Below are 10,346 nucleotides of genomic sequence, written 5' to 3'. Positions count from 1 at the left end.
GGCACAAGAAGGGGAAGGCATCCTACAGATATGTTTATGATGTCACATTGCCTTTTCATATTAGCCAAATAGAAATTCAGGTCAGTCAGTCTTTGTTGGTTGATTGCAATCTTTTTTTCTTTCAGACCTGGGACAATGATCATGCACATTTCCCTAATCCTGGGCCAACTTTTTCATTGAGAGAGAGAGACAGAGAGAGAGAGAGAGAGAGGGAGAGAAAGAGAGAGAGAGAACACACCAGAGCTTCCTCTAGTACTGTGGTACTCCCATGTGGTGCTAGAGTTCAAGCCTAGATGGAACACATAGCAAGGAATGAGCCCTACTTGATGAGCTCCCTCTCTAGTTCCAGAACAAAGCCAACTCCTTAAAGAGTCATCATAATAAAAGTTGCTGGGGGGAGTCGGGCTGTAGCGCAGTGGGTTAAGCGCAGGTGGCGCAAAGCACAAGGACCGGCATAAGGATCCCGGTTCGAGCCCCCGGCTCCCCACCTGCAGGGGAGTCGCTTCACAGGGGGTGAAGCAGGTCTGCAGGTGTCTGTCTTTCTCTCCTCTCTGTCTTCCCCTCCTCTTTCCATTTCTCTCTGTCCTATCCAACAACGACGACAACAACAATAATAACTACAACAATAAAACAACAAGGGCAACAAAAGGGAATAAATAAATAAAATTAAAAAAAAAAAGTTGCTGGGATTGGGAGATAGCTGGTGTATTTTTACCTTGTATGATGACCTGGGTTCAAGTCCCTGGCACTGCATGGAACACCAGACACAGGAAGCTTCGTGACCTGTGGAATGGTTCTATGGCATCTCTCTTCTGTCTCTCTCTCTTTATGCCTCTCTCCATTTCTGTTTGTCTCTACCTGATACTGAAATTAAAGAAATATTTTCCCAAAGGAATAGAACTGCACAGGTGAAAAAAAAAAAAAGAGGCAGAAATCAAGATATTAACCTCTTTCATTTTTTTCAAGTCAGCAAATCTCTCCCCATCTCTCAATCTCTCTGATTTCCTCAGGGAAGTGTTCCATGAGGTCCCGAGTTTGATGCTTGACATCATACATATAAGAACGATACTCTGGTTTTCTTCCTCTCTCTTATAATAAATAAATTTTAGACAAAAATATGGTCTGTCTACCATGGAGCTGAGAAGTTATACCCATGTATCAAAGGTTCTACTATAAACCACTAGCCCCCCCCTCAATTATATCTATATTTAAATCTGGTCTGGATAACAGAGTTCAATGGCATGGTGGAAGTGACTGGTGTAGGTTGACTCTCATTTCATAATGACTGAACTTGTATCTTGGCTTCCTCCTACCTCAAAGTTGAAAGAATGCCTGCTGTTAATTAGTTAGTTTATGAGAGTGAGAGAACCAGAGCATCACTCTGCAGGGATCACACATACCAGTGATTAAACTCAGAAACTCATGTCTGAGAGTCCAGCATTTCATCCACTGTACCACTTCCCAGACTGCTCTGCTACGACTTTTACTTAATAAGGAGCAAACAACACTAAATGAACAGTAGTCTATTTAGAAATAACAGGTGACTACAACTCAAAAGACTACACAATGAACATCTCCGGATTATCATGCTGTGTTGGACACTAGGCCAGGTTCAAGAGGCACACAGATGTAATAAGTGAGATAAAATCCCTACTTTTGTGGTCTGGGAGATGGCGCAGTGGATAAGGTGTTGGACTCTCAAGCATAAGGTCCTGAGTTTGATCCCCGGCAACACATGTGCCAGAGTGCTGTCTGGTTCTTTCTCTCTCTTCTATCCCTCTCATTAGTAAATAAATAAAATTATTTTTAAAAAATCCCTACTTTCAATGACCTCAAATTATTTTTAATATATGTATTTTTATTTATTACTAATAGAATGTTGCAAGATTACAAGATCACAATATATAGTTCCACACTATACCTACCACCAAATTTCCGAATCCCCACCCTCTCACCTCCTATAGATAACCACCATAGTTCTCACAAGTCCTACAATTTGGTTGCTTCTGTTTTGTTTGGATTTTTTTTTTCAAGTTCATGTAACTCAGATGTCTAGATTCCACATGAGTAAAACCAGCTGGTGGTTGTCTTTTCATCACTTTACTTATTGTGTAAAGCATAATCACCTCTAGTTACATCTATTTTATCCCAAAGGATATAATATCATCTTTTTTCTTTTTTGATTGCAGAGTAATATCCCATGGAATATATGTCTCCAACTTTTAATAGGGAGATGAAATAAACTATGATCTAGATTCTACAATGCTATAATTTAGCAGAAGGTCATTAAACAATGACCTCTTTAAAACAGAGGGTTGGGGAGGCTCCCCAATTCACAAAAGTCTTTTTTGAGGTTCCCCCAAAAGAGTAGTTAAGTAAGAGCTTAAGGAATTGAGTAGGGTAAAACCATTATAACTTATGACAAAACTATGTACAGAGGCATGAAGCTGTACAAAAGCTCTGTGTGCTGAGAACAGTGGAAATAAGTTTGAACATGACTAAAGAAAATTCAGGCAAATGTAAGCACTGGATTCCAGCTGGGAAAGGTAAGGATGCTTCAGGCATAAAGTGGGAGAAAAAAATTTCTGAAATATTTTTATTATTTTTTTTCTGCTCTCACCTTTGTGCTTCCTAGAGCCCTATGCTGAATTCTCCCCTTTCCTAACACAAGCTTTTCTCAAATTTTTTATTCTCCAAGAGCAAGGCTGCTTTCTATACATCCCACTAAACAGATCTCAGCCTATAGACCAGAGAGTTCAGCTTTCCTATTCAAACTCTAAGTTAAAGTTCTCACAGTAGAAACTTTCAATTTCTTTCTTTAAAACTTTTTAAAATCTTTATTTATTGGGTAGAGACAACCAGAAATTGAGAAGGTGGAGGAGGTGAGGGGGGCGGGGAGAGGTCTGCAGCACTGCTTCACTACTTGCGAAGCTTTCCCTCCTGCAGATGGGAACTAAGGGCCCCAATCTGGGGGTCCTTGCACATTGCAACATGTGTGCTCAACCAGGTGTGCCACCACTGGCCCCCTCAATGTCATATATATTTATTTTAACGACAGAGAAACCAGAGTTCTAGTTAGGTATATGCAGTACTTTGGGCACATAAGTTCTATACTCTTTTGCTGAACTATCTGCTTGGTTACTAATTTTTTAATAAACACTAATCCTGTTTATAATATCCTACCAGTGGGTGTCTTGCTTTGTAAGATCATCCTTATTTATTACTTAAAATTATTTATTTATTGGATAGAGACAGAGAGAAATCAAGAGGGAAGGAAGAGATAGAAAAGGAAAGAGACAGACACCTGTAGAACTGCTTCACTTTTCAAGAAGCTTTCCCCTAGCAACTGGGGACCAGGGGGTTTGAAAGTGAGTCCTTGTCATTATAACAGGTGCACTCAACTGAGTACACCACTACCTGGCACCAACCTCTTTATTACTGAGGACACTTCAGTTGAGGCTTCTGATATAACAAAAAACATCCTTTCTAATGTTTTTCATAAAATTTCTGAGTGGAGGTATAGGAACACCCTCAGCCCCTAAAAAGCTTCCATAGTTTTTAATGCTACTAAATGTGCTTGACAAATTAATCGTTTGAGGGATGGGGAGACAGCATAAATGGTTATAGAAAACACTTTCATGCCTGAGCCTCTGTAGTCACAGCTTCAATCCACAGCACCTTCATAAGCTAGAGTTAAACAGTTCACTGTACCTCTCTATATGTCTTTTGATTAAATAAATAAAGGAAATTGGTCATCTGTTAAAGGGATAACTATGCTTCATAGTTCTGGGTAGTAATGTCCATCTTACAAGTTATTCATGGCAAGTGTTCTAGGATTTCAAATCCATGAGAACTTGTGTTTCTTGGAGAATCATTCTGGAAACTTCTAAGATACATCTGTGCTTCACAGGAAAAATGCACCTCTGCTCATCATTATTCTGAATCAATAGATTTTCTCATGAAAAGAACATTTTGTTTTAGAAGACTGATAAAGATCTGATGTGGTGCAGTGTCAGGTATTTAACTAATTATAACCAATAGAAGAACTAATTTATTGAATAATAAAACAAGTGTGGGTCTTTGCCTCTAAATCATGTCCTGACTACAGCTGCCCTGATGAACTAAAGTGGGGTTATTTTGTTTTATAAGCCATAAACACAATGCATATGCACTTGGCACCGCCATGAGCTGGAAATTTCACATATGACCTGAACCATCAGAACCTCATAACAGAAGGAACTTTTTGTATTACTACCAAAAAAAAAAGAAAGTTGTCTTAAAAATCTGAAGATAGGGAGTTGGGTGGTAGCACAGCGGGTTAAATGGAGGTGGTGCAAAGCACAAGGACCAGTGTAAAGATCCCGGTTGGAGCCCCTGGGTCCCCACCTGCAGGGGGGTTGCTTCACAAGTGATGAAGCAGGTCTGCAGGTGTCTTTCTCTCCCCCTCTGCCTACCCCTCCTCTCTCCATTTCTCTCTGTCCTATCCAACAATGATGACAACAACAACAACAATAACAACAATAACTACAACAATAAAACAACAACGGCAATAAAAGGGAATAAAATAAATAAATATTTTTTTAAATATGAAGATAGTTCTTGAAAATATACTTGTAGACCTTTTTTTTTTTTCCTTTTACTGCTTTCTGTACCTCATCAGGTAAGTGACAAGCCAACTAGTTTCTGGTTTCTACCAAATTTTGGACAAATAGGGAAATATCCCAGGGACTTCTCCTGAGTTGTGAAGTGCCTCATGTTAGTTTCTGAGTTAATATATTTCTAGCTCCCTTTACAGAGAACTGTCATATTTCCTTCTTGTCTTTTATTATGGGGGGGGAAAGTCTCTGAGACTATGTAATGTTGTTTGGGACAATACTCTCAAGAGAAATGAGCATGTCATCAACACACATTGTTCCCACATACTGTGAGTAATCAGTCAAAAAGCTAAGTCTGTTTACAACTGTAAAAACTCTATACTGTAAATGGAAAAGGGAAAGATGACACTAGCAGAGACATGCCCAAGCAGCATTCCCAGGAATCCTTTAGCCACCGGAAAAACAACTCTAAACAAGCAGCCCTTAGTCTCAGTTAGGGTGTCAATTAGCTTCCCTGACAGCACATGCTGCATACATCTCTGTGCTAAGGTCCTCTTACCTCACAAGGTCACAGGAGGTGCTTTAACAACACAGGGCCTGAAGCCATTCTTCAGACTACCATAATCATGGCACATGAGTAATTCAAAAAGAAAAAAGAAAAATAAAATAAAATTCTCAGGACAATTTTCAACTGGAATAGTGAACTTCACATTTCTATGGGAGCCAGAAGGCAGTTTCATAGGTCAGGCAGATTCTTTTTCTAGATAACTGACTGTTGTTGGCTTGTGTTATTCAAATTATTGACTCTGGCCTACATAAAACTCTAAAATTCATGTAATATTTACTACACATCCAAGTAAAGTAGAACTTTCTTCATTATTTGAGAATTTCTAATAGAGGCTGGCTACCAAACACTTCCTGAGTGGCAAATGGACAACCAGCATACAACTCAATACCTGCACTGAGGCTGCTAGCGGTGTTCTGCTTTATGGGCAAAGAACTAGATTACATTTTTCTGCTTCTCTTGCAACTTGAATTCTTAAAAATCACCAACAAAAGAGCAGTGCTGAACATATTCTAGATATTACCCATGCTGCTTTTGCGGCTCACTCGAAAGAGGTTTGCTTATTCAAATGGACAAGTTCCAGAACTGGTGTTACTCTTATAGTGATGGGATGGTAGTAGAGGGCTTGGCCAAGAGTCAGCAGAGGGTGTCAGTAAGAGCAAGAAGAAAGGCATTCTAACATTCTCGTTACTTTCTTTATGGTACAATTAGCAATAGCCTACTATACCTGGGGTGTTCAGGTACAGCTCTCGCTCTCTCGCTCTCTCCTTCTCTCTCTCTCTCCTTCTCTCTCTCTCTCCTTCTCTCTCTCTCTCCCTCTCTTTGATGGAGCAAACGACTTGCACATGTGTGATGTCACTGTTCTCAGGCTAACTTTTTCATTCAGACAAAGAGATACTATAATACCGGAGCTTTCCCTTAGTGCTATGAAACCTCTGTGTGGTGTTGGGGTTGGATTCTGGGTCATGCCTTTGGCAAGGTATATGCTTTACCTGCTAGACAAGCTTTCTGATCTCTTTGTCTTTTAACAATTCTTAAAAAAAAAAAAAAGTCCATCTGTATGTCTTTTTAGAAATCATTTAAAAAAAAGAGAAATTATTTAAAGCGTAAAGAGTTATAAGCAAAATCATAAGTAACCAGGTCAAAAGACAGAACTGGATAGATTCTGCAAAGTACCACGTGCGTGTCCTCATCACCATACCTTTTGTCCCCACCCAGGTCACTACAATGGAGACTTGCATGTTTTTCTTTATACTTGGCTTTTCTTTACTGCTCAACTATTCCGTGTATGCAGCTTTGTACAATATGCTTTGTTCCTCAACCTTTTGAGCTTTATGTAAGTGGAACCATACTGTATGTATTGCTTTGTCTTGTTTCTTTTGTTCTATATTATGTTTACAAGATCCATCTGTATTATTTTGTCTGGCTATAGTTCATTTGTTTTAATTGCTGGATTAACATTTAATTACATGACTCTACCACAATTTCCTTATGTGTTCTACTATTGATGCACTTCTGGGATGTTTTCAATTTTGGGCTATTAGGTACAGGGCTGCCATGTGCATTCTTGTACAAGTTTCCTGGCTGCACGTGCTTTACAAAAAGTATTTCTGTGAGGAATAAGCTTGCGAGTGGAATTGCTATCAAATGATGCCAAACTCTTCTCCAATGTGTTTTTTTGCCAATTTATACTCCCACCAACAGTGTATGAAATATCCTGTTACTTCATATCCCTGGCAGAACTTGGTATTGTAAGACTTAAATTTTCTGCCAAACAAGTAGGAGTTTATGGTATCTCTTTGCTGTCTTAATTCATATTTTCCTTACTACCAATGAAGTTGAACATCTTTTCATGTTTATTGACAATCTGAATTCCTTTTTGAAAGAAGTGCCTGGATTGTAACCTATATGTCCTAGTAGAGGTCTAATGTTGTCTATATGAGTTGAAGATATCCCTCTTGTGGTTATGTCTATTTTGCTTTAAAAAAAATGTCTTTGATGAGCAAATCTTTTATTCTAATGTATTTTAGTTTATCAACCTTTCTTTGTGATTTTTTAATGTCTTGCTTAGCATACATGGGATTTTTAATATAGTGCAAGAAAGAAATTACTTACAAAAAGAACTTTTAAAGCAAATGTGTATAATTTCTCCCTTAATTACAGATAGGCAGCCCATCTTTGATAAGAAGCCAAGTAAGTAATGCATTTTACTCTAAGACACAGTATCTGTTAATTTCCTTGAAAGGAGTACATATATTATAGGTCTCATACAGGACTGTACATGTATCCAAAAGTATTCCATATACATGCATTAATACACACATGTGCACACACTACACAAGTGCCTATAAATTCAGTGACAAGTTTTAGAAAGATGCATAGGAAACAATTGTAGTAACTATCTAAGGGGAACGTATTATTTGAATTTTCTGCCTTGGGAAAAATAAATTCAGAGTATGCTCTTTCAGGATTCCATCCATCAAATTGTCATGCTGCTGGCTGGAAGTGTTACACCCGGCAGACAGGACACATTACCATGATCAAGAACCCAGGTTCAAGTTCCTGGCCCCCACAAGCAGTGAATAAATGCTGCAGGTGTCTTTCTTCTCCTCTCCCTATCTCCCCATCCTCTCTCAATTTCTGCCTGTTTAAGAAAAAGAAAAAAAAAAAAAGGAGAAAAGAGCCTGCTGGGATAGTTGGATTTGTTGTGCAGGCACTGAGCCACAACAATAACCTTGGTGGCCATTTGAAACAAACACCTTTTTTTTTGTTGCTTTTAAATTATTTCATAGATACAGTATATTGGATACTGAATATGTATGGATTGATTTCAATCACCACCTACTCATTTTTCTAAGCTATGATTTGAATTCAAAAACACTATTCTTCAGTGCTTCAATCAAATATAGGGAGGCGGGACCAGGTGGTGATGCACCTGGTTTAGCACAGGTTCGAGGCCCCAGTCCCCACCTGCAGGAGGAAAGCTTTGCAAGTGGTGAGGCAGTGTTGTAGGTATCTCTGTCTTCCTCCCTCTCTATAATCCTGTTCCCTCTTCATTATCTGGCTGCCTCTATCAAATAAATATAAAAAACTTTTAAAAGTTTATATTAAATTAAGTAAAATATAGGCAGGCTGGGGATATAGCATAATGATTGTGCAAAAGACTTTCATGCTTGAGGCTCCTATGTCCCAGGTTCAAGCCCTAGCACCACCATAAGCCAGAGCTGGATAGTGCTCGTGTCTCTCTCTATAGCAAAATAAATAATACATATACATATACATGTATATATATAGGCTAGCACAAGTAATAAGAAAATTTTTTCCTATAAGGTTATGGTTGAAACAATATGATTTACAGTTTGTATTAGGACATTTTCAAAGTTAGGGGTTTTCGTTATTTTTCAGCTTATAGTTAGATTAAAGCAAGCAGTGCTTTTTTTTCCTGACACATTTTTTGTGAATAATTTAGTAATACAAGAAAATATGATTACTCTACTTAACACAGTTATTTCAAGTTCAATGAAAAACTGATAGCAATGTGTCTTAGGAGTCAGAGAAATAGCACATCAGAAATAGCACATATGTCTTGCCATACACATGGTCCAGGTTTGAGTCTCAGCACCATGCAGATGTATCACTGGAGGAAGCTTTGGTGCTGCTCTCTCCCCCTCTCTCTCTCTCTCTCTCTCCCTCTTCCTCTCCCTCCCTCTCTCTTCCTCTCCCTCCCTCTCTCTTCCTCTCCCTCCCTCTCTCTTCCTCTCCTTCCCTCTCTCTTCCTCTCCTTCCCTCTCCCTCCCTCTCTTTCCCTCTCCCTCCCTCTCTCCCTCTCCCTCCACCCATGCTCCACATGGGAGCACCATAAACAGCAAGCAAAACAGCACTGTAGTGTCTCTCCCTCTCTGCCTCTCTCCTCTTTATCTGGAGTAAAAAGAATGAAAGAGTTGGTGAGGAGACAGCAGATATCTTACCGGGGAGGGAACCTGCTTGGCTGTGTATTAAACCCAGGTTTAAGTCAAGCTCCCACTGCAGTGCTGTAGAGTTTTCCCCTCCCTCCCTCTGTGTCTCTCCCTCTATCTATCTGAAGGAGTTGGCTCAGAGTAGTGAAGTACTGGGCAGTGTAAAAAAAAAAAAAAGAGAGAGAGAGACAGAGACAGAGATCATAAGAGAGTGGTGGGTATTGAATATATGAGGCCACCTTATTCCCTAACAAAACAAAACAGCCTAGAAAGCGGCACAATAGTAGAACAGAGAATTTGCAGGCAAGCAGTCTTGTGTTCAAACCTCAGCACTGCATATGTCAGAGGAATATTCTAGTGCTTTCTTCCTTGACTGAATATATCTTTCAACAAACAAACAAAAAGCCAGCTATTGGTAAAACAACAAAACAAAACAAAAAACTCAGTTGTAGCTAAATTTGGAATTTGACTATGTGTTCAAATGCTAATTTGGTCTCTGATTTTCTTTAATTTTTTTTTTCGAGTTAACATGAGTTATTTGCTTTTTTTTTTTTAAACTATGAAACTGACTATTCTATGTGTATTACTGTTAACTTCTCTCAGGTTACCTCTTCAGACTAAAGTTGGTAATATAAATTTGATGGGCAGGGGAGATAGCATAATGGTTATGCAAATAGCCTCTCAAGCCTAAGGCTCCTAGGTCCTATCAATCACAGGCACAAGGAATAAGGAATAAGGCACAGGCATATGGAATCTGCTCTTTTCCAAAGTGAAAGCTCAAAGTCTCACTGACTATAAAGATATTACAAAGTAATATCATTCAGGGTGACCTAATAAACTCCATTATTAGAAATTAAATGATTCCTTGGAAGGTATGAGGATGAGCAGATAAATAGTTCTGTTGATACTATTATCTGGGTGGTCTAAATACACTAAATTTTTGGATGAGTAACAAAAATATTGCTACATACTATTTCGTAAAGAAGATTTAAAGTCAAAGACTGGACTAATATGGTACAGATACAGCAATTTCACAACAAGCTCAGAGTCATTAAAAATATCTGAAAGTCATTTGACCATCTTTTTTCTTTGTTCTTCCAACTATTTTTTTCTTCAAAATATATCATTTTACAGAGAAAGTAAAGTGTTCATATATTGGTCAAAATATATAAGAGGGAGGTCTGGGAGGTGGCACAGTGGATAAAGCACTGGATTCTCAAGCATGAGGTC

General features: G+C 38.7%; 2 protein-coding genes across 6 annotated transcripts in view; one reads left to right on the top strand and one right to left on the bottom strand.

Annotated features, from left to right (window-relative positions):
- Positions 1 to 10,346, bottom strand: part of PALLD (palladin, cytoskeletal associated protein) — an 811,300-nt gene that overhangs the window by 125,700 nt on the left and 675,254 nt on the right. The gene's annotated exons all lie outside the window — the stretch shown is intronic.
- CBR4 (carbonyl reductase 4) overlaps positions 1 to 10,346 on the top strand; it is a 214,723-nt gene that overhangs the window by 168,460 nt on the left and 35,917 nt on the right. The window lies entirely within an intron of this gene.

The sequence above is a fragment of the Erinaceus europaeus genome, chromosome 2 (genome assembly GCF_950295315.1).
Source record: "Erinaceus europaeus chromosome 2, mEriEur2.1, whole genome shotgun sequence".
In the NCBI taxonomy this organism is placed as follows: domain Eukaryota; kingdom Metazoa; phylum Chordata; class Mammalia; order Eulipotyphla; family Erinaceidae; genus Erinaceus; species Erinaceus europaeus.
The sequence above is the reverse complement of the archived record's forward strand: the minus strand, read 5'-3'. Positions and strand labels throughout refer to the sequence as shown.